The sequence below is a fragment of the Macaca thibetana genome, chromosome X (assembly GCF_024542745.1).
Source record: "Macaca thibetana thibetana isolate TM-01 chromosome X, ASM2454274v1, whole genome shotgun sequence".
Lineage (NCBI taxonomy): Eukaryota > Metazoa > Chordata > Mammalia > Primates > Cercopithecidae > Macaca > Macaca thibetana.
The window spans coordinates 15,799,849-15,827,670 of NC_065598.1; the positions used below are offsets into that span (position 1 = coordinate 15,799,849).

The 27,822-nt window shown below is 39.2% G+C and overlaps 1 pseudogene; it reads right to left on the reverse strand.

The window, feature by feature from the left end:
• Positions 1–651: 651 nt before the first annotated feature.
• Positions 652–27,547, reverse strand: LOC126946821 (60S ribosomal protein L6-like; annotated as a pseudogene).
• Between the last annotated feature and the right edge of the window lie 275 nt (positions 27,548–27,822).

Here is a 27,822-nt window from a genome sequence, read left to right on the forward strand (position 1 = left end):
GGAAATGCTCAATCATGAACTTTCCAACCAGCAGAATTGTGAGCTAGTAAACCTTTTTTCTTCCTAAATTTCCTAGCCTCAGGTATTCCTTGATAGTAATACAAAATGAACTAAGGCAGATGGGAATGTTACACTAAAGTACAAAGCAGAAATACACTTCCATCCATCCACAGTTTCATGGGTACACAGACTATCACTTTTATATTTTTTTGTACTTTAACTTAATTTCTGACTCCAAATACCCATTTCAACAGGCTAACGGATTACTAAGCCTCTGTACTTCCTGTGGTGCCCCACCTTCTCGTCAATGTTGTATCAAAATGTTGACTAGAGGCAGGGGTGAGGAGGGCTTAGAATGACCATCTGATTTTCAGTCATGGCCCATGAAGGCTTCTGCTGAGTCATCGCCTATTTCTAACAACATCTCCACTGGGACAAGGACATAGTTTGCTACTTTCAACTGTAAAATGAACCACTGAGCCAATCAGGTGTATGTGGCTTAATTTCCAAACTGACTCTGGTATAGCATTACATGACAGATAGCAGACCTGAGGGAAATAAAAATATTTTACCTATATATATATGTAACTATATATATATATATATGTATATATATATAGTTATCGATTATTTAAGTTCTCCTTAAGAAATTTAGAACACCAACTTGTGAGGATAAATTCCATTCATCAGGGCAAATACAGATTGCAGGTAGCCCTGGAGCTGAGGAATAGCTTTGATTTTTGGTAAACTTTGTGAGTCCACAGCTTTCTGATTGATCTTGCACTGCTCTGTTATCTTGTATTTCTCTTTTTCTGTGTCAAAGATCTCACTTTTCCTGATGTCAGGTGAACCCCACCCCCGATATTCAATGTGGGTTCTTTTCTATTTCCCTAAGTGTTGGCTGGTCTGAGAAATAAAGGGAAAGAGTACAAAAGAGAGAAATTTTAAAGCTGGGTGTCCGGGGGAGACATCACAAGTCAGCAGGTTCCGTGATACTCCCTGAGCCATAAAACCAGCAAGTTTTTATTAGTGATTTTCAAAAGGGGAGGGAGTGTATGAATAGGGTGGGGGCCACAGAGATCACATGCTTCACAAGGTAATAAAATATCACAAAGCAAATGGAGGCAGGGCGAGATCACAGGACCACAGGATGGGGCGAAATTAAAATTGCTAATGAAGTTTCAGGCACGCATTGTCACTGATAACATCTTATCAGGAAACAGGGTTTGAGAGCAGACAACTCATCTGACCAAAATTTATTAGGTGGAAATTTCCTCTTCCTAATAAGCCTGGGAGCGCTACGGGAGACCAGGGCTTATTTCATCCCTTTGTCTTTGACAGTAAAAGACAGCCATCCCCAAAGCAGCCATTTTAGAGGCCTCCCCTCAGGGACGCCTTCTCTTTCTCAGGGATATTCCTTGCTGAGAAAAAGAATTCAGCGATATTTCACCATTTGCTTTTGAAAGAAGAGAAATATGGCTCTGTTCCACCCGGCTCACAGGCAGTCAGAGTTTAAAGTTATCTCCCTTGCTCCCTGAACATTGCTGTCATCCTGTTCTTTTTTCAAGATGCCCGGATTTCATATTGTTCAAGCACACATGCTCTACAAACAATCTGTGCAGTTAATGCAATCATCACAGGGTCCTGAGGTGACATATATCCTCCTCAGCTTACGAAGATGACGGGATTAAGAGATTAAAGACAGGCATAGGAAATCACAAGGGTATTGATTGGGTAAGTGATAAGTGTCCATGAAATCTTCACAATTTATGTTCAGAGATTGCAGTAAAGACAGGCGTAAGAAATTATAAAAGTATTAATTTGGGGAACTAATAAATGTCCATGAAATTGTCACAATTTATGTTCTTCTGCCATGGCTTCAGCTGGTCCCTCCGTTCAGGGTCCCTGACTTCCCACAACAATCAGGGCAAATACAGATCACAGGTAGCCCTGGAGCTGAGGAATAGCTTTGATTTTTGGTAAACTTTGTGAGTCCCCAGCTTTCTGATTGATCTTGCGCTGCTCTGTTATCTAACATTTCTCTTTTTCTGTGTCAAAGATCTCACTTTCCTGCTCTCTGGGCCTCCACAGCTGTAAATGTCAGCAAGATGTTTAGGAATTTTTACATTGCTGATATGAATTTTGGTTGAGGTGGCAATGACAAATTTCTGGTGTGTTCTTCATAGAGGAATTCGATTGAGGACCAGAGGTCTAGTCACAAGTAACAAACCACTACCCAGCTGCTTCAGGAAAACCACTGTCTTGCCTCTATGGCATCCAGTGAAGATGATTAGAACAGTCCAGCGGGGAATGCTGGCTCGTAGTTTTCTCCCATGCTGACTGAAGCCATGGCTCAACAGCTTTTGAGGCACATCTTCAGTAGGATAATATCTAGTCATTTTGAGAAGTTTAAGCACCCGGGTACCACCATTCTTGTCACTACCAACTGATTTTGTAACACTTGCAAGAACCTTCTCCTTTTTCTTTTCAACCTTGGATTTAGCAGCTGAGTACTTCCGCTTGTACATGGCCTTTCTGGAATACATAGCAGATCGGGAATATCTGCCAATTCTTCTGTGAAGGACAGGATTGCAGCTGCAATGGCACTTCCCCTTCTTGGCATTTTAGCCTTGAGGTAACTACCCTTTTTACCTTGCCACCAGCATCAGCCTTCTTGGCTTCGGGTTTCTTGTCTTTAGTATCTGGCTTCTCAACTTTTTCACCTCTATCTTGCAAGATGAGAAATAGCCAAAATATATTTTTGACATATTTTGAAATGACCTTGCAAATCTGTCTTTTATGGGAGAAATTTGCTTCTGTAGAGAATCTCCATTAATACAACCAGGTCTTTCCTGGATCTAGGAGAGATGAACTGAGAGTCTGATGCCTTTAAGGACTGGAAAGAAACATTTACCATCTATTCTCTCTAAGGGCTGCTACCTATGAGGCTTCATTTACTTAAAAAGGGTCTTGCCCCCCAAACTCCCTCATCTTAACTCAAGCATTCCTTTCTACTGACTTCAAGTCTTTAGACAATAGCTTAACTCTCAACCAGCTGTCAACTAAAGAATACATAAAACCTACCTATGACTTATAAGCCCGCACTTAGAGATGTCCTGCCTTTTGGGGCCAAATTGATATATACCTTCCATGTATTGATTTATATATTTGCCTGTAACTTCTGCCTCCCTAAAATGTACAAAACTAAACTGTAACATGACTGCTGTAGGTGCACTTTCTCAGGACCTCTTGAGACTGTGTTCCCTGGGCCATGATCACTCATATTGGCTCAGAATAAACCTGTTTAAAATATTTTGCAGAGTTTGTTTTCTCTGTTAACAATACAAATTTATTAACATACACGTGGACACAGGAGTCCAGCAAATATGAGGCAAAAAGGGCCAGATGGTTGAGGCTTAATTATTCTCTTCATAGGGGAGAGTGAAGTGGGGTGCTGTAGGCAATTTTAGAAAGGTAGTTCATGACTTTTAGGGAAAATAAATGGGCCTGGGATACAGACATTATCTTTTAAATTATTTCCTTAGGAAACTAAATGGGAAGCTATGGGAAGGTGATGGGTGGAACTGTACTGTGAACAAAGACTGTCTTCTTATGTAGATAAAGTCTCCCAGGTAATCTCTCAAAACTGCCCTCAGAAGCACAGATGAAAAGTCTATCCAGGTGTGGTGATGACTTTTAGTCTCTTCTCTTCTCCAATGATTAATCATTCCTGGTTATTTGACAAGATTCCCAAGGAAGGGTTCCTAAGACATTTGCATTTCTTTTAAAAAATAAATATCCTTAGTCAGATAAGGAAATACCAGAGTTTCTCCCTGCACTTGGGAGAGGGAGGAGAGCCTTCCAATTTCTTTTAATTCTAAGTGCTCAGCATGTCTGTTGCGGGAAGTCAGGGACCTCGAACAGAGGGACCGGCTGAAGCCACAGCAGAAGAACACAAATTATGAAGATTTCATGGACATTTATTAGTTCCCCAAATTAATACTTTTATAATTTCTTATGCCTGTATTTACTGCAATCTCTGAACATAAATTGTGAAGATTTCATGGATGCTTATCACTTTCCCAATCAATACCCTTGTGATTTCCTATGCCTGTCTTTACTTTCATCTCTTAATTCTGTCATCTTCTTCGTAAGCTGAGGAGGATGAATGTCGCCTCAGGACCCTGTGATGATTGTGTCAACTGCACAGATTGTTTGTAGAACATGTGTGTTTGAACAATATGAAATCTGGGCATCTTGAAAAAAGAACAGGATAACAGCAATGTTCAGGGAACACCAGAGATAAGACTTCTGGCCGCCGGTGAGCCGGACGGAACAGAGCCATATTTCTCCTCTTTCAAAAGCAAATAGGAGAAATATCGCTGAATTCTTTTTCTCAGCAAGGAACATCCCTGAGAAAGAGAATGCGCCCTGAGGGTAGGCCTATAAATGGCCCCCTTAGAAGTGTGCGGTCTTTTATGGTTGAAGCCGAAAGGATGAAATAAGCCCCGGTCTCCTGTAGCGCTCCCAGGCTTATTAGGACAAGGAAAATACCCACCTAATAAATTTTGGTCAGATAGGTTGTCTATTCTCAAACCCTGTTTCCTCATAAGATGTTATCAATGACAATGCGTGCCTGAAACTTCATTAGCAATTTTAATTTCACCCCATCTGGTGGTCCTGTGATCCCACCCAGCCTCCACTTGCTTTGTGATATTTTACTACCCTGTGAAGTATGTGATCTCTGTGACCCACATCCTATTCATGCACTCCCTCCCCTTTTGAAAATCGCTAATAAAAACTTGCTGGTTTTATGGCTCGGGGAACATCATGGATCCTGCCGACATGTGATGTCTCCCTGGACGCCCAGCTTTAAATTTCTCTCTCTTGTCCTCTTTCCCTTTATTTCTCAAACCAGCCAAGACACCTGGGAAATAGAAAAGAACCCACTTAACCATCAGGAGAGGGTTCTCCTAGTAATGCCAAACCACCATACTTTTGGGGTATTATTCTTTGTGCCCCAACAGTAGTAAGAGGATATATTTGAATGTGGTTGAAGAATGGTAGTAGAACTTTGGACATTTGATCAATAGATACCCATGACTACCACAGTGGGAGATCTTGCTGTGAAATGTAAATCCCACATATTTGAGGACTACAAGTAGAACTTTTGGCAAGAAATGATTATTTCTAATTTCTCTTGATATATCTTAGCTCCATAACAGGTTCTAACTTACAATAGAGAAGAGAGGGGATACTCAATAATACTTTGTTAGTTGACTAATTAAGGTATAAAGGTCTTTAAATTTTATATTAAAACATGGACTCCAGTCATGGCTCTGCCACTAACTAGCTACATGATGTTGGGCAAGCCACTTAGTTTTACTTGGCCTTAGTTTTCTCAACTGTAAAATAAAGAGACTGGATTTAAAAATACTCAACCCTCTTTGGGCTCCCAAAGCATGTAATTGATTACAGCCCAACTAAGGAATCAAGTTGCAAAAGATTTTCTGGAAGAAATGAATCCTCAGGAGATGTTAAAAAGAAAATAAATATCAACAAGCAAGGATAACAAAAGAATCATTGAATCTTCATTTAATTACAAGGGTAGCACATCAATGAAATTACATTGTAAGCTAGAAATTCTGTTTTCAACAAAAGTAGGGAAATATAAAGCCAGATTGATTCCTAATTGGAGAGAAGACCTGTGTGTGTGTGTGTGTGTGTGTGTGTGTGCGCGCGCACGCGCATGTGTGTGTGTGTATCTAAAGGCACTCTCCATTCTCACTTCGGAACAAAGTAAGTATGTCCTCAATGACCTGGATTTTCTACTGTGACCTCTCCTCTAAACTGGGAAGTCAACAGAGACTTAGCAAAAGTTTTAATTTAGCTGAAATCATTCAGAACATTTGAAATCAATTGAAACCTTCTCCCTGGATGTAATTCAGATAATTCTCTGCCCACCATACTTCAGAGTAAGGTAAAGGTGAGGAGAGGTCAAAAAGTCATAGTTTCCAAATTCATCAATAGAACAAATCACTCAAGACATTTGAATTAATTTTTCTTGTTGTTTAGATTCCTGTCTTTATTATAGAGTCTAGAACACAGATCATAGACTTATACTCAACCCTAGATTTTTATCTTGTTGTACACTATTTTTTTTAATCAATAATAAAGAAGAAAAAGGCTATAAATGGAAATGGAAGAATTTTGAGCTCATCAGAAGTGGTCCTGGGATTTGTTCCTTCATGTGTAAGATATTCAAAACACTAGAGGATGGGTGTACAATAACTTACAGTGAGCCTGTATTCACCTTCCATATCTCCCAAAAAGCCTGACATGAAAAGATGACATAGAACATTAAGATTGTCTTTCTAAGTAATTTACCCTGGGAGATATGGAATACATTAGTTATTGAAAGGATGCATATGGGAAATGTCAGATTATAGGATTCAGGTCATGATGGACCATGGCAAATTAAAATAGCAAGAAAGTAGAAACTGAGTAAGTAAAAGACATGTGTTAAGGAGAAGTCAGACAGAAGGCAGAGGAGAATGGAGTAGATTTCCAGAGCAATGCAAAAATGCCATGAGAAAGGCCTCCTCAGATATAATGAAAGAAGTGAATTCCTAGAATCACCTTTTACCTGCCATTTCAGTTCAAACCACCTGGATCCTAACTATAGATGAGCACTTTCCTTGTGGTAACTTGAGAAAGACCTTATTCTTTGAGGCCAAAATGCTTAGCTAACATAATGAAAAATGTTTAATACCCTATGGCATTTATGTCCAACAATTCAATCCCAGAGATAGGACAAACTTATTAACATCTTGTGAACACCAATGGCAATTCAGTCCAACTCCCCATTTTGCAAATGGGAGAACTGAGGGCAAAACAGTAAAATAATATAACCAGTATCATGCTGGTAATCACTGTCACTTGACTGAAATATAAGTCTTCTTTGGTGGCTGTTTCTAAAATGGCTCCTAGTGATCTCTTCTTCCTACTATTCACGCCTTCATGTAATCCCCTCTCCTTAAGTGTGGGCTGGACCTAGTGACTTGCTCCTAATGAGTAGAACATGGCAAAAGTGATACAATGTCACTTCAGTGACTAGGTTGCCAAAGACTGTGACTTCCATCTTGCTTGCACTCTCTCTTTGGTTCTTCTTGCTTGCTCACTTTGATGAAGCCAGTTGCCATGTTGTGAGCTGCCCTATGGAAAAGCTCATGTGGCAAGAAACTGAGGGCTGCCTCTGGTCAACAGCCAGAGAGAAACTGAAGCCCTCAGTCCAACAGCCCATGAAGAACTGAATCCTGTCAACAACCATGTGAGTGAAATTATAAGCCATCAAGCCTTGAGATGACTACAGTCCCCGTCAGTACCTTGTTTGTGACCCACTGAGAAACCCTTAGTCAGAAGACTCAACTAAGCCTTGCCCGTGTTCCTGATCCATAGACTGTGAGATAATTAATATTTCTGTATAAAGCTGCTAAGATTTTGGGATAATTTGCTAGGCAGCAAAAGACAAATAATACACACCCAATGCCTAGACCAGTGCTTTTTGCTCAACAGCGGATTCCTGCAGATTCAGTAGTATCCATGTTCACCTCTATTTAGATGGAAACTGTGCCTGTGATTAACCTTTGATCCCAATACCAGGTGTTTTCACTGCTGACCTTGGCAAGGAAACAATATTAAAATGACATTGGAGCAAGTAAAGCTTGGGTGTGAGATTAAAACAAATAGAAACAAACAGTTGCTATCTCTAAAGTGAACGCCAGTTTCTGTGATCTGGAAGCACAGACACGAATTATCTACAGCTGCCCCTTAAACATTTCATCAGTAAATGCACAGCAACAATCTTGTTCCTGGTGATGTTCACAGTGAAAACAAACACTCTTGATTGATTTTTTTCCCTCCAATAGAATGAGTTACCCATGTTCTTTGTCAGTGTGGGCAAACATGCGTGCATATGTATATGAGGAAAGTGCATATCTTTCTCATTTGTTCACTATAAAGAGTTATGGAAATCTAAGATTTGCATTCAGTTTTTAAAGACTTTGATAGCTAGTCACAGAGTATAAATTAAGATAATGAAAATTTCTCATGGAGAATAATTTTATCATTTTTATTCATCCATTTACTCATTAATTTATTCACTTACTTATTCAGCAAATACTTACGATGAATCTACTATGTATCAGGTAATGTTCAAAGTCCAGGAGACCAAACAATGAATAAGATAAATTCCCTGACATCAGGGATCTTGTGGTCTAGAGGGGAAAGTAGACAAGAAACAGACTCTTTCTGCTACAAACCTGTAACACATGACCAAAGTAACCATTGAGTCTTTAGATTTCTATAACTTTCCTAAATTTAAACAATCTTACTGAAATTTTACAGACCGTTAGTTTTTATCTTTCTAGATGAAATTCTGGATCATACCACATAAGTCATTTTTGTAACCATGTAGCCATTCTATCAAAACTAACCTGAGGGGCCCATGTTTGTGGCAGCACTGTTCACAATAGCTAAGATTTGGAAGCAACCTTGCGTCCATCAGCAGATGAACACATAAAGAAAATGTGGTACATATACACAATGGAGTACTATTCAGCCATAAAAAAAGAATGAGATCCTGTTAATTGCAACAACATGGATGGAACAGGACATCATCATGTTAAGTGAAATAAGTCAGGCACAGAAAGACAAACATCACATATTATTACTTGTTTGTGAGATCTAAAAATCAAAACAATTGAACCCATGGAGATAGAGAGTAGAAGGCTGGCTACCAGAAGCTGGGCAGGGTAATGCGGGACTGGTGGCGGGAGGTGGGGTCAGTTAATGAGTAAAAAAAATAGAAAGAATGAATAAGACCTAATATTTGATAGCAAAACAGGGTAACTATAGTCAATAGTAACTTAATTGTACATTAAAAATAACTAAAAGAGTGTAACTGGGTTGTTTGTAATACAAAGGATAAATGCTTGAGAAAGATGGATACCCCATTCTTCATGATGTGATTATGTCACATTGTATGCTTGTATCAAAACATCTCATGTGCCCCATAAATATATACACTTACTACATACCCACAAAATTTAAAAATTAAAAAAAAAAAAAAACTGGCCGGGCGCAGTGGCTCACGCCTGTAATCCCAGCTCTCAGGGAGGCAGAGGCGGGAGGATAGCTTGAGCCCAGGAGTTCGAGACCTGCCTGGGTAATATAGCGAGACCCCGTCCTCCACAAAAAGGAAAAAAAAAAAAAAAAAACTAGACTGAAGGGTATGTGGTGCCACCCACTTGAATCTTAATCAGTCTTCTTGCTCCATTTCTGGATATTCTTAACAGAGGGCTGATCTCTAGGCTCCCTACCCTCAGACACTAGATCAAAGAGATCTTTCTTGGGCCCCAAGTGACTGTGCCATCTACTCACATGTTGGCTCTGCTTTAGTAAAGAACAAATTTGTTTCATCTGACTCTGCTTATTCCAAAAGATCTTTTGAAGTCATGAGTTCTGGCACAAGTTCAACCAAGGCCTATTCAGATCAAGATCAACACTTTTCTACATCTGCCATGCTCTTAGCATCTGCTCCAGTGAGGAGGAACAAAGCAGAAAAGTCCATGTGAGAGCAATTATAAGATGTAGGTTTCCACCTTATACTGAAGTACTGGTCCACACATAAGTAATTATAAAGTTCCTTTTAGTTCCAGAGAAACGTCATAAAAAGTAGCATTTAAATAGATGCAGTGAAAAACAAAAGTACTAGTGAGCAAGGCCATTCAAGTCAGCTCCTGGAAAGTTTAAACTTCTCATCAGCAACAGAATTATGTATTTGTGTCATAGAATTGCTCTTGTGTTTCTCTGTGTCTTTCCTTTAACATAATTGGTTTCCACAATGTGTAAACTTGCTATTGAATGTTAATATTCAACACTCCACAGGACACTGCTATTTTATTGTGGACCCTCAGTTTCTCTGGGTAGACTAAGTTCAGGTACCTTCTGGAGAGCCAAATTCTAGGTCATTAAGGACATCTGGGGTCTCATTGTTCTCAGCTTGATAAGGGTCATTGATGGGACTGATATCAATGCACAAAGAAGGTAGAGAAGGGACCAAATCCTCTCTGATTTCTGAGGCCAAACCCTGGTCCCAGCATCAGGTGAGAGCTGGTATGAAATGGTTTCTGAAAACAAAACAATCCATCACAAATACAAAATTCTTTGATCTACTTTGTTCTATCCCAAAATTTCATCAAAATTTTGCATGCTGCTCAATAACACCCATACCAGAAACTGCCCAAATCTTAAGTCTACAACACAATAAACAGTCACAAACTGGAAGAAACCACACGATCAGCTCCCAGAACATTACCAGCAGGCCCAAAAGCCCCGTTGTGTCCTCTTCCAGTCACTGTCTACTACTCCATCTCCACCCCAAGGGTAATCATTATCTTGACTTCTAAGAGCATGGATTTGTTTTGCCTATTTTTGAACCAAATGGAATCATACTCAACAAACTCTTGTATCTGGCTTCTGTCATTCTACATCATGTCTGTGAGTTTCATCCGTGTTATAGTATGTAACAGTAATAATAGTATCCTGTTGGATAAACATGTACCAATTTATTCTTTCCTCTGTTAATGAACATTTGAATTTCATTCAGTTTGTGCTTCTTACTAATATTGCAACTATGAACATTCTTCTGTGCCTTTTGCTGAGCCAATTTCTGTTGGAAATATATCAAGGATTGAAATTTCATAAGACAGGCAAATAATCAGGTTTTTAAATACTGCCAAACCATTTTCCAAAGTGGTTTTGTCAATTTGCATTTCCACCAGCAGCGTATGAGAGTTCCAGTTGCACTAAATCCTTGGCAACATTTGTTATGTTCTGTCTTTTAAAATTTTAGCCAATGTGATGTGCATATAGTAGTCTATGATTATTTTAATATGAAAGTAATGACTCTCCCCCAATCTTTGAATGACATTGAACCCTCCAGCAGCACGCCACTTTTAAACTCTTCATTTCTGTATTTCCTGACATGACACCCTATATGTCTCTTTCTCCCTGTGTGAGACTAAAGCATGTTGAGTGGCGAGCATAAGTTTTGGGGTCCAGCAGAGTTCTCAAACTCTGTCATTCATGCTGTAACACCAAGGTCAACTTACTTCCACTGTTTTAGCCTGAATTCCTGTCATCTAAAAATATAACAAAAATACATTGTTTGCAAGATTGTTAAAAGAGTTCAAGTGAGATAATGTAGATAAAACACCTGGTCTATAATAGTTGCACAATCAATGTCTTTCTTTTTTTCCATTTGAAGAGAATGAGAAACTCGCTGAACTTCAGATAAATCCCCAATTGTTCTCTGGAGCACCTTGATTCTAAGGAAATAGTATAATTTTTTGTTTCCAACATACCTTCTTCAGGAATGAGCTCCTGGCTTCTGCCTCTCCATTTTGGCACTTGTTATCTCAAAACACCTGATACAATTGGCCCTTGAACAACATGGGAGTTAGGGATCTCAACCCTGATGCAGCTGAAGATCCACGAACAACTTTTGACTCCCAAAACTTAACTGCTAACGAACAATGTGCAATTGCAAAATCCTGGAATCAACCCAAATGCCCATCAATCAATGAGTGGATAAAGAAACTGTGGTATATTTATATGATGGAATGCTACTCAGCCATAAAAAGGAATGAAATAATGGTATTTGCAGCAACCCAGATGAGATTGGAGACTATTATTCTAAGTGAAGTAACTCAGGAATGGAAAACCAAACATCGTATGTTCTTACTGATATGTGGGAGCTAAGCTATGGGAATGCAAAGGCATAAGACTGATACAATGAACTTTGGAGACTTGAGGGGAAGAGTGGGAAGGGGGCAAGAGATAAAAGACTAAAAATATGGTACAGTGTATACTGCTCTGGTGGTGGGTGCACTAAAATCTCACAAATCACCACTAAATAACTTACTCATGTAACCAAATACTACCTGTATGCCAACAACTTATGGAAAAAATTTAAAAAGTTAAAAAAAAAAAAAAACCTTAACTGCTAATGGCCTACTACTGCCTGGAAGCCTTACTGATAATATAAACAGTATTAACATGTATTTTATATGTTATACATATTATACACTGTATTCTTACAATAAAGTAAGCTAAAGAAAAGAAAATGTTAAGAAAATTGTAAGAAAGAGAAAATATGCGTTATTTACTATTCATTAAGTAGAAGTGGAGCATCATAAAGGTCTTTGTCCTCATGTTAATATGTCTTCATGTTAAGTAGGCTGAGGAGGAGGAGAAAAAGGAGTGGTTGGTCTTGCTGTCTCAGGAGTGGCAGAGGTGGAAGAGGTGGAGAAGGTGAAAGGGGAGGCAGGAGAGGCAGTGCACACTGGTAATTTTTATTGAAAAAAATCTTCTTATAAGTGGATTCATGAAGTTCAAACCTGTGTTGTTCAAGGATCAATTGTATTTGAACATCGCAGTACCATGATGCTTCACAGTGCATTTGTGCATGGTCCAAAGTGGAGGCAAAACTGGAAAGTGCCAGCAAACTGCGCCTTATAGCCTCTGATGGCCTTATAGCCTCTGTCTGGCTTCTTATCCTCTAAGACTTTGCCCTCCAAACTTTATCTGATTTACTGCTGCTTGACAACAACCAAACTAAAAGGTTAACTCCATAACTGTACTTGGCCTCCTGAGTCATCACAGGTATTTAAAAAAATCATCATAGGTAATTATCCATCCTCTAAATAGAAAATCAAGATAATTCATGTTTATGCCTCTGATCATCTTTCAGCAGACATTCAGATACCAGGTAAAAGTGGTCAATTTTGAGTTGTAAGTGTCAAAGTAACTTGACAATCTACTTAAGGGCTGGCTTTCTTCTCTGATAGATATTGCTATTCTCTGCTACTGAGAATTCGCCCTGGGTAGATTTTGTAATCATTATCGTTTCTTTTCTTCTTTTTTCTTCAGCAATTCTTTTATTCACTGAGTACATTCTATGTAATAGACATTGTGGGAAGAATTTGACAGTTAGAAGATCTGGATTTTTCCAGGCTTTGCCACTAATTAACACTGAATCTAAGATGTCATCAATTATAAGATGTACCATTATTTATGTAACACTAAAAAAGAAAAAGTACTTAAATTATAATACTTCCTAATTACTTATAAATTTTATTGTATAGTTTTTAAAAGAAATTTTTAGACTTATTTAAGCACATATTTTAATCATATTTCACTATTATGCATATATCTAAAAGGGAAATATGAATGGAATAAACTGATTTAATTCCTAAGGATTTTTCAAATTTATTGTCTAACTCTTTTGAATCATTATTCATTACAGAATTTCCATGCCCATGTTTTAGTTTTACATCTGTGTCATACCATAGAGTACATATGATCTTGTCATCTATGTTTTCGAGAGCTCTGGGAATACAGCATTTCTTAAGATGGTGCTCCACTATTGTTCCTGCAATTTCCTTGCAAGCTGCTGACACTCATTCTGCAAGTGCTGATATTGGCACATTCTTGCCTGATGAAGTGTAGGTAAAGCTTTTGGATGAACATGAATGGCAAAATTCAGCAGAGGTTCATCTACCTGTGGATATCTTCCTTTCCTAGATACCATAAAGCACTTGGTTGTTGCATTGAAAGAAAATGTAAAATTGTCATCATTCCTTCAATGACAGATACTTGTTTCACTCATACCAAATTTACACCCTGCTGCTCTGTTTCTCTGCTTCTCTGCATTCACATTATCTTAATGTTTTAATACCAAATCATGGAATAATCCATTAAAGATACTTCAAATGCTAGTTAAATTTAAACTTAAATACCAGTTGTATTTATTACTACATTGCTCTGTGAACAAATAAAAGTACATATACGTCTATTGAAATGGTAATATGAACACTGTGAATGATCAAGCTGGTGCTCATCCATGCGATAACTACGTGACAGTGCCCACCTGGCGGCCAATGATTGTAAGACACCACCAGCCATTAGAAACATCTTGATTTCAGAATGTTAATATAGGGAAGTGGGAATATATCTTGGAATTGAAGAAATATGTAGATTTTAAATAAAGTCAAGAATGTGTTTAGATTTGTTCACTTAAGCATCAGTTCCAATGTTTCCCCTTTTCTCTATGTGGGATCATTAGTAGTTGCAAAGTGAGCTTGAGAAGGAAATCCAGGGATTCTACCCACACTTTTGCATAATTTAAATAAAAATATTCAGTGTGATTGTGTTTCTTTCTGCTGATGTTAAGAACTCAGCCTATGTAAAGCAGCAAGGTTCTAAGTCTAGCTCAGTCCCAGGCATGGTTTAGGGAGCTTGATTTGAAGACAGACATCTCATTTCAGGACTCTTTTTTTCCTTCCTCTACTACAAAAGCACATCAAGGAAGCCTTTCTCTCAGAGAAAATCTGAATATTCACTAATAACATCTGAAACGACTCAAAATGATTCTCTTTCTAGGGTTATGTGCAATTTAATAGGGAACTCTGAAAGATCGAAAGAAGCCTTCAGAACCCAGAAGAGTTAGTTTTCCAAAGAGGATATGTGTGGGGTGATATTTTGGTTGAGAGAGATTTCCTAGTGCACCTCCTTTTTCTGCCTACTCATGAAGATGGCTCAGCTTCCTAACAGACACGTGGGTGTAAGCCACAGATTTCCTCAGTGAGTTGTCTCACCAGGGCCAGTCCCTGGGACTGGAGATTTGCTGAAAAGCTTCTTATTTTGAGATTAAAAAGAATGAAAGATGTTTTTTGGAAGGCCAAGAATATCATGATCATGCCAGATATCCAAATTTCCCTAGCATTACTTTCTTATCTTTCAAATAATATGTTTAGATAGAGTGATCTCTAACATCCCTTCCTGCTCTCCTATTTTATCATTCTGTGTCATGATCCAGTGAAAAGAAAACTGGGAGAGAAGAGAGGATGACTGATTCCTGGTCCCAAATATGCCATCACTTACTTATATAACCTAGTACAGGTCACTTAGCCTCTCTAAACCTCAATGGCAAAAGGAGAAAGTTGAAGAAAACTTTGTCTAAAATTCTACCAAGGTCTACATTCTGTTCATAGCTTCCATTTGTAAGGGATCATATCATTTCTACTCTTTGGAAACCCTCATTCAGAGATACATATCAAAAGTTATTTTAGCTCAGAAAAAGAGAACTTAGAAAGAGAGTAAACAAAATCAAATGGAAACCAATTTTGGATTCTTTAGATGAGTATTACAGTAAAGAAAGGGGAAACTTTAAAAGTATAAAATATAGAAAGGTTGTGGGCCTAAAAGAATACCAACATAATGTACTATTTTATTTTGAAAGCTTTTTTAATGAACATCCTTGGAAGGAAAATAACTATGCCACTAAGAAAGGTAGAGTTCATAGTGTGTTTAATCAGAAAAGCCTGCTACAAAAAGTTAAATCAAAACCCCTGCGTGACAGAGTGTTCATGACTTGCAAGGAGTGGCTACTGTTAGTAGCAGCAGCACCATGAAGTCCGAAGTGACAACAGATAAAGAGTAGCTCATTTGGAGTGTGGGGTGTTGGGGCAGAACATAGAAATGATAAGCTCTATAAACACAGCTCTGGTCAATAAATTAGGGGGAAGCTCTACTATATGCATCATGAAAACCAGTGAAAAGCTCTTGAGTATATTGTTAGCAGTGGCCAACATTTGTGACCAAACCAACAGTCATATTTAGGATACGATGCCAGAATTTCTGCCATGCATCTTTGAAAGGGAATGTGTTTCTAAATAAAATAATTTTAACTGACTGAAGAATGTGTTAATTCCTGCTGATGGTTCTTTGTGGTGTAATGCAAGTAATATCAGCATAATAATTAATGTAAGAAAGGACAGAACTCTTCACTGTTAGTCAATTATACGTGAGGGTGTGATGTGCTGTGATCTCAAACAGGAGAAAAAGATTGGAACATAAAATTAACGTGTGATAGTTGCAACCCTACAAGTAGAGGCCATGTTTGGATTATCTGTTTTCTCTCTTCACCCATAACTTCACCCTTTGAGCAATAAATAGCCAGCTCACATACAAGGCAATCTTCTGATTAGCTTTCACCTTGTTCTCCCAAAGCCACATAAAAAAGGTATCACTTTAGATGATGAAGCCAGACCTAATGGCCTAGCTGCATCATATAAAGGCTCCACACTGAATGAGCTGTGTGGATTCCAAAAGCTTAAAAAGCAATTCCTGGGTCTGAGTTTTCCATTAAAAGAGTTGTTCTTTTTTTTTTTTTCTTTAAAAGAGCCAATTTGAAATCTAATAAGATTGTTCATGATGTTATTCCTGTTCTGCTGTGTACCTGAAATGGTGACTCAATTTGTAGCCCATTAGACAACATGTGGGCTAAACCTTCAGACAAATCAGAAAATGGACCCGGAGTTTGTATAACAATTCAATTAAAACTATATATTAATCTCATCTTATAATCTAGACACTGGCACAAGGGATATGGAGGAAAACTGATGTATTAGTCATTTTTTTCTGTATGACAAATAGCTTCAAATATCTCAAGAATGTGCTACAATGAATATTTGTTTGATACTCATGAGTCATAAATAGGCTGTCATTTCAACGATCTCAGCCAGCCTAGGCCTAATACTACCTATGGTTCATGTCTGCTCCACATTGTAGAACTCAATCTGAAGATGCAGTGGCTCTTTGGGCCATGCTGTTTCATAGATGGTAGCAGCTCAAAAGAACTGGTGGAAACTTGCAATACATGTCAGTCGTGAATTTATTGCTCTCAACTCCAAATTCACCCTTCAGTACCTGCTCTGCAGCAATACCCTAGACTCTTTAATAATTTGTCCTTTATAGTAAACATGTCCTTTACAGTCAACTTTGTCAGTGGAGGGACATTACAGGAGGGAGGGGCCTTCTTTTCCTGGTTCCATTGTGCTGATTTTTGCTTTTTCTTGCTTCTGCTGCATGGTGCATGTGTATAGGGACATCTAGTGGTGCTCTGTCCCAGCTATGTGTTGAGAGTGTACCAAAACTCAGTAATCCCACAGCCTGGCCCAGATCCAGTGACCTCCATGACACGGCCCTCCTAAGGTGGACACTGGTGAACTCCAGGCCTCATGCTGGCAGTGATACCCCAGCTCTCTCTGCACACCCACCCAAGAGCCTTGGCTCACTGGTGCCCCAGTGATTAGTTTCTACAGCCCTCCCACAAAGGCACTGTGTATCAAGGGCTGTGTACCACTCTGCCAGAGAGTGGGCTGCAGATACCCTGACTCCCTCTATGCTCCTGCCTATCAGCCTCTGTGGCTGTGTGACTGTGGCCCAGCTCTGGTCAGGGCAACCCAATAAACTTCATTATCCAGTAGGCTGTGGCTACATCCTCTGCAATGAGGTCTAAACTTACCCTTGGGGAAAAGGCCCTCTTCCAAGTTTTTCCTCCTTGATTCCTCTCTTCCTCCCCACTCCCCTTTGTCTCTCTTAGAGAGAAGTTATCCCTTAGAGTTACTTTTATGTCTTTATATTAAACTTCTGCACCACAAACCTTACCCTGTTTACCATGCTTTTCCTGGCCACCTCCTTGTTACTGGCCTCCCAACACCCTTCTTTCTTGATTTCAGTTAAAGATGATATTTAAGTCTGAAATCAAAGCCATCTCTTAAAGAGTTACTCATTTCCCCTGGGTACCTCTCATGTATACATGAGGTATACATGCTATTCAACTTCTGTTTGATTTTCTTTTGTTAATCTGTCTTTTGTTGAAGACATCCATCTCAATTAAGAACTCAGAAGGACAGAGGAGAAAATTATATTTTTCTCCCCTCTGCCAACATATGGGAAGTGAACCTCCAGCAGTAGATTTTCAAAAATGAATAAGAAATTATCATATGCCTCAAAGAGCTTCAAATCTCATAGAGAAACCCTGCATATAAATGCATAATATATAGACCCAAAATTATAAAGTGAAACACTGGACATGTAAGTATAGAGTTAACAACAACAAAAAAGTATCAAGAAAGTTTTGGAGGAACATCTGATCTGATCAGGAGTCAAGAAGACCCACGGTGAATAGCAAGGTTGTGTGCAGGGTTAGACTGAAGGGGGAAGGAAAGAAAAAGGCAGAAGGAATACAAACCATGGAAAGGCCAGAGTCATACCATGACCTGACATTTGCATAGCATTTCTGACATTTCAAATTATAATCACACCCACTATCCCATTTGATTTTTAATGAACTTATTGAAGTTAAACTATAGTGCCAATGCACAGAAATGTTTCCCATTCTCTTGAAATGAATCCAAGTTTAGATTATTTCTGCTCAATGTAGAGCAAGAGTTGAAAACTGTTTTTATGTGAGAAAAAGACTATATATTAGCCCCAAGTGGGAGTTGAGAAGAAAAATGTTCTGTCCATTCAAATTGTTTCTAAACATAAATCAAATGTGACATTGGCCCCTGAGATATTATAAGCAGCATGGTATCATCCTTGTTTCTAACCAGAGAAATGTTATTGTTTTAAAATTCTGCCAAAATTCCCCAGGGAGCAATACTTCCTTCGTTTTGTGCTTTTATTTCTCCCTCTCTGGAGGAAGCTACAATAACATTGTCTTACAGTCTTGTTTCCACATACACACATGCATATATTCTCCTCGTTCTCCAAAAATGGAACCCATATTTCAAGGGTCAGTTCAAGGCCCATTCCTCTGCTTCATTTCATCCTTTTCCAGAACTCCCACTTCTTATACCCTGCTCCCATAGCTGGCTGTGAACCATACAAAATTTTTTTCTGGGCTCCACTTGAATTTCACAATCTCTGGGGCTGGGTCTGTATGTTAGTTTCCCACATGATTTTTAATGTGGGCCAGCATCCATCAGCTAGGAACCATCAATTAATAAACATCACATGATTAATACTGTACTTAAGTGTCTGATTTACAGATGTTACTCTATGTTCTATATCAGTGCTTCTCAACCTTTAAAGTCCATATAAATCAGGGAAACATCTTGTTAAAACGCATATTCTGGGTCAGCAGATCTGGGATGGGACCTTAGATTTTGCATTTCTTTTTCTTTTTTTTTTTGAGACAGGGTCTCACTCTTTTGCCTAGACTGGAGTGCAGTGGTGCGATCTTGGCTCACTGCAACCCCCACTTTCCAGGCTCAAGCCTTTCTCCAGTCTCAGCCTCCCAAATAGCTGGGATTACAGGCGTGCACCACCATGCCTGGCTAATTTTTGTATTTTTAGTAGAAAAGGAGTTTCACCATGTTGGCCAGGCTGGTCTCGAACTCCTGACCTCAAATGATTCACCTACTTCGGCCTCCTAAAGTGCTGGGATTACAGGCATGAGCCACCACACCTGGCCAGATTTTGCATTTCTAACAGGCTTCCAGGTGATGTTGATTTTGGTGATCATTGCACCACACTTTGAGTAGCCAGCTTATAGGTGTTGAACATCTACAAGCTGTTGACAGCTTGAGTACCTTGGTAACAGGGTATCTACTTTAAGGTTTCTTTCCTATTTCAAAAGATATGACCAATAAATATTATTCAATTCAAAGCCATCATCTAAAATTATGTGTATTTAAACCACTACCATATTCAATTCTTTCCCTTGATAAAACTTTATAATGTGGCCCACCCATTTTTTTTACTAAGGTTTCCTACTCTTTCTCTCAGGATTTCAATAATGAGAATTCTGTTATCATTTGAGGAAGCTGGACGCTTTTGCTATTCCTGCTGGGAATTTAAGGTAGAAGGAAAATACAGAGATGCTCATACTTGAAGACAATTTTTAAATCATCTAACACACTCCTCCTTAAAGCACAATGTGCAAGGACTATCTGAAGTACCTGTTAAGGCAGATATCTGTATCCCATCTAGCCCTCCATAATGAGAATATTTGGGATAGAGGCTTAGGAATGCATATTAAGCAAGCATCCCAAGGTCAAGCACATTAAAGTTTGAGTAACACTGATCTAACTAGTTTCCTTCTTCTGACAAGTGAGGAAACTGAGGTCCAGAGAGGAAGAAAGAAGAAGGAGGATGAGGAAGAGGAGGAGGAGGAGGAGGAGGAGAAAGAGATGAAGGAGGAGGAGAAGGAGAAGAAAGAAGAAGAAGAAGAAGAGGAGAAGGAGAAGAAAGAGAAGAAGAAGAAGAGGAGAAGGAGAAGAAAGAGAAGAAGAAGAGGAGGAGGAGGAGGAGAAGAAGGAGAGAAGGAGAGCAATAGGAGGAGGAAGGAGGAAAGTAAATACCACCAGCAAAAATTGACATTTATTTAGTACATACTGTCAGGGCTAAGAAAACAATACCCCAAAGTATGGAACCTTGGCATATTGAGTGCTGCGAACTGAAGGAGATTGAGAGGCCCTCAGAAGCAAGGTCTCTTTGACCTTCTCCTGCCCTCTTTTCTTTGGTTTCCTGTTCTCATCCAAGGCATGTTATAGAAACCAGAATTTTCTCCCTCCCAAAGCAGGTCATAGAAACTAGAACTCCTCTCCCTGAAAGCAAGCCTTAAAACCTAGGAAAGTCACTCTCTGACATACTTCCCCTAAAAGTAAGACATAAGACCCTCATTCCAGAAGAGTCCTGCTCTAAACCCAGAAGGAAGGAATGCTACACAGAGACCAAGAAGAATCTGGATAGGACTTGCTGGGTACCCCTCTAGTTTATTGCCATTAAATCATACTCTTTTTGTCCAATCATGTTTCTCCACAATTATCCTCTTCTCTCATCAGACTGAGTATAAAAACAGTTTTCCCTAGGTCTTTGGGTGCTCACTTTTGAAGGTTCATGTTATGTAAAACTTTGTTAAATAAATTTGTTATGGTGTTCTCTTGCTAACTTGTCTTTTGTTATAGGAGTGTCAATGACCTTTGTGATGGATAAGGAAAGGTATTACCTTTTCATCCCTACAAGCTGTTAGTCTGATTATTTTACATGAGAGTTTGATTTAATTTAAATTTTTTTTTTTTTTTGAGGTGGAGTCTCCTTCTGTCGCCCAGGCTGGAGTGCAGTGGCATGATATCAGCTCACTGCAAGCTCCACCTCCTGGGTTCACACCATTCTCCTGCCTCAGCCTCCCGAGTAGCTGGGACTACAGGCGCCCGCCACTACGCCCGGCTAATTTTTTATATTTTTAGTAGAGACAGGTTTTCACCATGTTAGCCAGGATGGTCTCCATCTCCTGACCTTGTGATCTGCCCACCTCGGCCTCCCAAAGTGCTGGGATTACAGGTGTGAGCCACCACACCCGGCCTAATTTTAATTCTTATAACAACCTTAGGAGATAGTATTATTATTTGAAGAAACTAAAGAGGTTAAAAAAGTTACACAAGGTCATACAGCTAGTAGTTGGCAGAATTGGGTCTAGAACCCAGATCTAAGAGGAAGAAGGAGAGTAAATACCACTCTCCCAGCACTTTTTCCATTGATTCACCTTCTAGTTCTCTTATCCTACCATAAATCATTTCACCAAAGAATTCTTTCTCCCTTTCTGTATTCCCTGCCCCTATCCCATTCTTGGATATACTTAAAAGAGAACCAAGAGTCACCAACATTGAGAATCACCTTAGCTCATCCCATGCTCCAGCTGCCTTTTTTATCTGTTAGTACAGCCAGCCCCACCCTGCAGTTTAGGCTGCTCTCACAGAGATGGCATAAGGATAATTTTGATTTGATAAGACAGATTAAAGGATAATGTTCAAAAAAGGTAAAATCATCACTCTTATGCAAGTATAAAATGATTACATCACATATTTTTATTTAACCGATCAATTAATAGGGACCTGGAAAAGATGTTACAACCAGTTCACAGAAGAAGGCAAAGAACCATAAATACAAGTACAGTTGAAGTAAGTTTGCAAAAAAATGGTCTAACCATTGGGCAACAATGAATTGCATTTCACTGGATACAGCTAATTTGCATTTCTATGTAACATAATAGGTATTTACATTGCCATCAGTTTTCCGCCAGTTAACATCTGTCTCTTCAGAGTCATATAATAGCCTAGTCAAAGGCAAAGGCACACACCCCTGTGGCATGAGATAATCCCCAGAGGCTCCAGCATTTCACTAAAAAATACTCAGTAGTTTCTTTTGTCCTATAGGAACCAAGAAAGGAAACATCCCCTTTGCCCTCTAAAGGTTCAACTGAATAGCAACTGACAAAAGGCAGATTAATAGCAGAAAAGACATGCAAATTTATTAACCTGTATGGGAGAGAATCACAGAGTGATTACTCCACCCCCCAATGGGATATAGAACCTTATATACCCTTTTTCTGTAGAGGAGGGAGGAGATAGGAAATGTAGACAATTATTTTGAGGGGCAGTAAGAGATTATTAGGAAGAATGAATGAACCAGAGATAAATTAACTTATATATGAATCTCTTTGGAATTTTAATGACCCCAAGAGGCAGGCATTATCTCATGGAAAAGTTCATCCAGGTGTGGTTACATTCTTCCGTCTTCTTTTCTGCAATAGATAATAAGGTAACTGGGAGGGGATAGAAGACAGCTGTGTTTCTTTTGATAATAAATTTTCTTGGTCAGATAAGGAACTTTTGGAGAGAGTTCTTCCCTACACTGGGTGGGAGAAGAACAAGGTTAGAGGGACCTTGATTCTGAGGCTTATTTCTGAGGCCTTTCAATTTTCAAAAGCATTTAGCATGCCCAAGTGCCGTGTCTTAGTCCATTTGTGTTGCTATAAAGGAAAACCTGAGGCTGAGTAATTTATAAAGACAAGAAGTTTATTTGGCTCATGGTTCTCCTGGCTGAAAGACTGGGCACCTGGTGAAAGCCTCAGGCTGCTTTCACCATGGCAGAAGGCAAAGGGGAGTCAGTGTGTGCAGAGATCACACAGTGAGTGAGGAAGCAAAAAGACATGGGGAGGGAGGGGTGCCTCACTCGTTTTAACAACAAGTTCTTGCAGGAACTAATAGAGTGAAAACTCATTCATTACTGTGAGGATGGCACCAAGACATTCATGACAGATATGACCCCATGACCCAGTAATCTCTCATTAGGTTCAACCTCCAACATTGGGAATCAAATTTTAACATGAGATTTTTGTAGGGTCTGTGAAATGAAATAATTCAAACTTAAAATAATTCAAACTTAAAGCTGTTAGTGTCACGCATGTCCATGTGAAGAGACCACCAAACAGGCTTTGTGTGAGCAACAAGGCTGTTTATTTCACCTGGGTGCAGGCGGGCTGAGTCCGAAAAAGGAGTCAGCAAAGGGTGGCAGGATTATCATTAGTTCTTATAGGTTTGGGATAGGTGTACAAAGTACATTCTCAAGGGCGGGCAGAATATTACAAAGTACCTTCTTAAGGGCAGGGGAGAAAATGTGTATCAGTTAGGGTGGGGCAGGAACAAATCACAACAGTGGAATGTCATCAGTTAAGGCTATTTTCAGTGATTTTGTGGATCTTCCATTGCTTCAGGCCATCTGGATGCATACCTGCGGGTCACAGGGGATATGATGGCTTCGCTTGGGCTCAGAGGCCTGACAGAATTTTACATTATTCTTAGCCTTAAGAGGAATGTGGCTATGCAGCCTGAGTCATGCAACATGCAGCTGCAACTTCTGCCTTTTTTTGCCCTGTAAATAATAAAACCAAATGGAGCCAGAGATAAGACCCACTCAGATCACTATCCCTCCTAATGGAGTAATAAAGTCATCTTCCTTGGAATGTAAATATAACGAATCAAATTGCTGTGAGGTATGCACCGGTATCTATGGAAAATGTTGTAATCCTGCTAAAATGTCTCTGTCTCTACCTTTATAAATGAAACTTTCACTTCTCCACTTTTTGGAATGCTGACCCCATTCATTTGGAGTCTGTTTCCAGGTGGCATTCCTCAAGTTTGGTGCTCAAACTCTACACCGAATCATATTTTCTGAATCACATTATTTAAGGTTGACATGTCAAACAGACCAAACTATAGCATTGTACCCCTACCCCCCCAAATCTCATGTCCTTCCCACATGCAAAATACAACCATCCCTTTCCAATAGTCTCCCAAAGTCTTAACTAGTTCCACCACCAACTTAAAAGTTCAAAGTCTCATCTGAGACCAGGGCAAGTTCCTTACAATTGTGAATCTGAAAAATAAAAAACAATGTGTTTGCTTCCAAGATAAAATGGTTGTACAGGTATTGAGTAAACATTCCCATTCCAAAAGCAAGTCCAAAACCTTGCAGGGCAGAAATTAAATCTTAAAACTTCAAAATAATCTCCTTTGACTTCATGACCTACATTCTGGACACACAAGGCCTTGGGCAGCTCCGCCCTCATGGCTTTGCTGGGCACAGCCTTTGTAGATACTTTCATGGGTTGGAGTTGAATGCTTAGTTTTTCCAGGCTGGAATTGCATGCTGCTGATGGCTCTATTAATGCTGGAGTCTCAAGGGTGGTGGTCCTACTCTCACCGCTCTACTAGGCAATACCCCAGTGGGAACTCTGCAGGGGCAACAATTCCACATTTCTTCTCAGCATTGGCCTGGTAAAGCCTTTCTGTGGGAGCTTTGCCCCTGTAGCAGGCTTCTGTCTGGGCACCAAGACTTTCCAATATACCCTCTGAAATCTAAGTGGAAACTGTTAAGCCTCCACCACTCTTGCATTCCGGGAGCTTGCAGAATTGAAACCACATGGAAGATGGCAAAGCTTATGGCTTGCACTCCCTGGAGTGGTGACCTGAGCAGTACTTGGGGCCCCTTGAGCTGTGGCTGGAGCCAGAGCAGCTGGTATGCAGGGAGCAGCATCCCAAGGTGGTGCAGTCTAGCAGTACCCTGGGTCTGTTCCCTAAAACCATTCTATGCTCCTAGGCCTCTGGTCCTGTGATGGGAGGGGATAATCTTTAAGATGGCTGAAATGCTTTGGGGTCTTTTTCCCATCATCTCGACTATTAGCACCTGGCTCCCTTTTATCAGTGCTAATCTCTCTAGCCAATGATTGCTCCATAGCATCCTTGGATTCCTCTCCTGAAAATGCTCTTTTTCTTCTCTACCACATGGCCAGGCTGCGAATTTCCCAAATTTGTATGTACCGCTTCCTTTTCAATTATAAATTCTACCTTTAGGTCATTGTTTGCTGCCATATCTGATGGTGAGCAATTAAAAGTAGCCACATTACTTTTTGAATGCTTTGCTACCAAGAAATTTCTTCCCCCAGTTATCCTAGATCGTTGCTCTTAAGTCCAGCCTTCCATAAAGCCCTAGGGCATGGACATAATGCAGTCAAATTATTTGCTGCAGTGTAACAAAGGTGATCTATGCTCCAGTCCCAAAGTTTCTCATTTTCATCTGATACCATAGCTCATGGCCTTTACTATCTATATTTCTATCAGCATTTTGATCACAATTATTTTACCAATCTCTAAGAAGTTCCAACTTTTCTCTTGTCTTTTTGAATTCTTCTGAGCCCTTCAAACTCTTCTAGCTTCTGCCCATTACCCAGTTCCAAAGCTGCTTCCACATTTTCAAGTTTCTTTATGGCAAACCCCACTCCTCAGTACCAATGTTCTGTCTTAGTCCATTTAGTGTTGCTATAAAGGAATACCTGAGGCTGACTAATTTATAAAGAAAAGATGTTTATTTGGCCCATGATTCTGCTGGCTGAAAGACTGAGCAGCGGCTGAAAGCCTCAGGCTGTTTCTACTCATGAGAGAAAGTGAAGGGGAGATGGCATATACAGAGATCACACAGTGACAGAGGAAGCGAAAATACAGAGGGAAGAGGTATCATGCTCTTTTTAACAACCAGTTCTCACAGGAGCTAATAGAGCAAGAACTCACTCGTTTCTGCAAGGACAGCACCATGCCATTCCTGCGTGATCCACTTCCATGACCAAGCACCTCCCACTAGGCCCCACCTCCAACACTGGGGATCAAATTTTAACATGAGGTTTAGAGGGTCCTACAAATCAAACTATAGCATGCCATATTTTGAGGAATTATCTTCCGTACCCTAATAGCCCATTTTAAGGTTTTATATTTTTCCTTAGACTCTCTCCCTATCTCTTAGAGATCAAAGTAATCTCTACAAATGATTATTTATGATCACAAAATAAAACTAGTCTCATTAGATTCGGCCTGATTATTTACATAGGTATAGGAAGTTTTAGTTTACCACATAGGCCTTCCTGAATTAGCTTTGCTGGAAGTTTACATCAAAAACTCAGATTTAACGACCTCTACTATTTGCAATCCTGAGGCTAGGAAACCAAGCCCAAGAAATGCTCTGCACAAAATTTTGTTTGCACTATTTATACCTTCTCCTCAAGGTCCCGCAAGTGTACTAAGGTTCCTGGCCTGCCAGGAGGCAATGTTTCTGAGCTCATGTAAGGCTGGACTCTCCAGGTATCATGTGAGTTTTCCTGGAAGGATTTTGTGGGCATTCGCTCCAAAAGTGAAGCCAATTTTAGTCCATAAAAATGTCTGGCTATATCTAATTCAATTAGCATAATTCTCAAATATGACACTTCAGGCACGATCTTGCTCATATAACTGTTTCTTCTAATTATATTCTAGTAAAAAGGATGGCAGGTTCTTAATTAAACTATGCAAATAACTATATTTCTAGGAAAAAGAAGGAAACAAAGTTTTGAAATTCAAGGGGCAGTGGTAGAGGGAGAGAAGGTGTCAGAGAGAATCAGATATAATTTTAAATGTTGTGGATTACAAAAATGTTTGTCATCTGATGAAAAAGTAAAATGTGCCAAATCCATACAATGAAATATTCCTTTTTATTCAGCAATCAAAAGGAATGAAGTACTGATATACCTACAATATGCATGTACCTTGAAAACACAATGCTAAGTGAAAGAAGCCAGCCACAAAAGATCACACTGCTGCATGATTCCATTTATACAAAATGCCCAGGATAGGCAAATCTATAGGAACAGAAAGTAGATTAGTTGTTGTCAGGGGCTGGAGGTGATGGGAGGAATGACTGCTAATGACTACAGAATTTCTTTTTAGGATGATGAAAATGTTCTAATTGTGTTGATGGTGTGGTGATGGCAATAATTCACTCTGTGAATATACTAAAAAGCATTGAATTTTATCTTTTGAATGGGTGAAATCTATGGTATATAAATTATATCTCAGTAAAGCTGTTTAAAAATGTTCCAGGTTACAGATAGCTTAAGTAGAAAAAGAAAAGTTTTTCTCATATAATACAGAAAAAAAAAAAAAAACACTAAAACAGCTCTATTCCAAACAAATTCAACTTTATTCCAAACAAGTAATCACAACAAATTTTCTCTTATCAGTTTATTCAGCCCTATGTAAAGTTATTATTCTGATGGAGTGCCAGTAGTGTTATGAAACTATTTACTTGTTGGCTAAAAAGAGTTCTGAAAATCCCAACTCAGTCCACTGATATGATCTCAAATATGTCTAAATGACACCATCAGAAGCCTGTACTCAAGATTTTTTTTTCATAGTGTCAATAATTACCTGTCACAGTCTTTCACAGCACTCTGAGATGGTTCTTCTTCTATTGAAGACAAAAACATGATTTATAGCTTCTAATGATAATTAGAGTCAAATAAAAGCTATCTGTAGAGCAAGGAGACTTTCACTGAAAATTCTCATATGTGAAATGTTTGATAAAAGTTTATAAGAATAATGCAACTGACAAGGAAATGAGATTTTTCCAGCACATGAAAAGCAAAGATAATAAAGTCATTCTAAAAATGTCCACAAAATGTCTTGAGAACAATGATTATGCCTATTTTCAACAAAGTTAGTGAATGTTACATTTGATGTATAAAAATGGAAGAAGACAAAA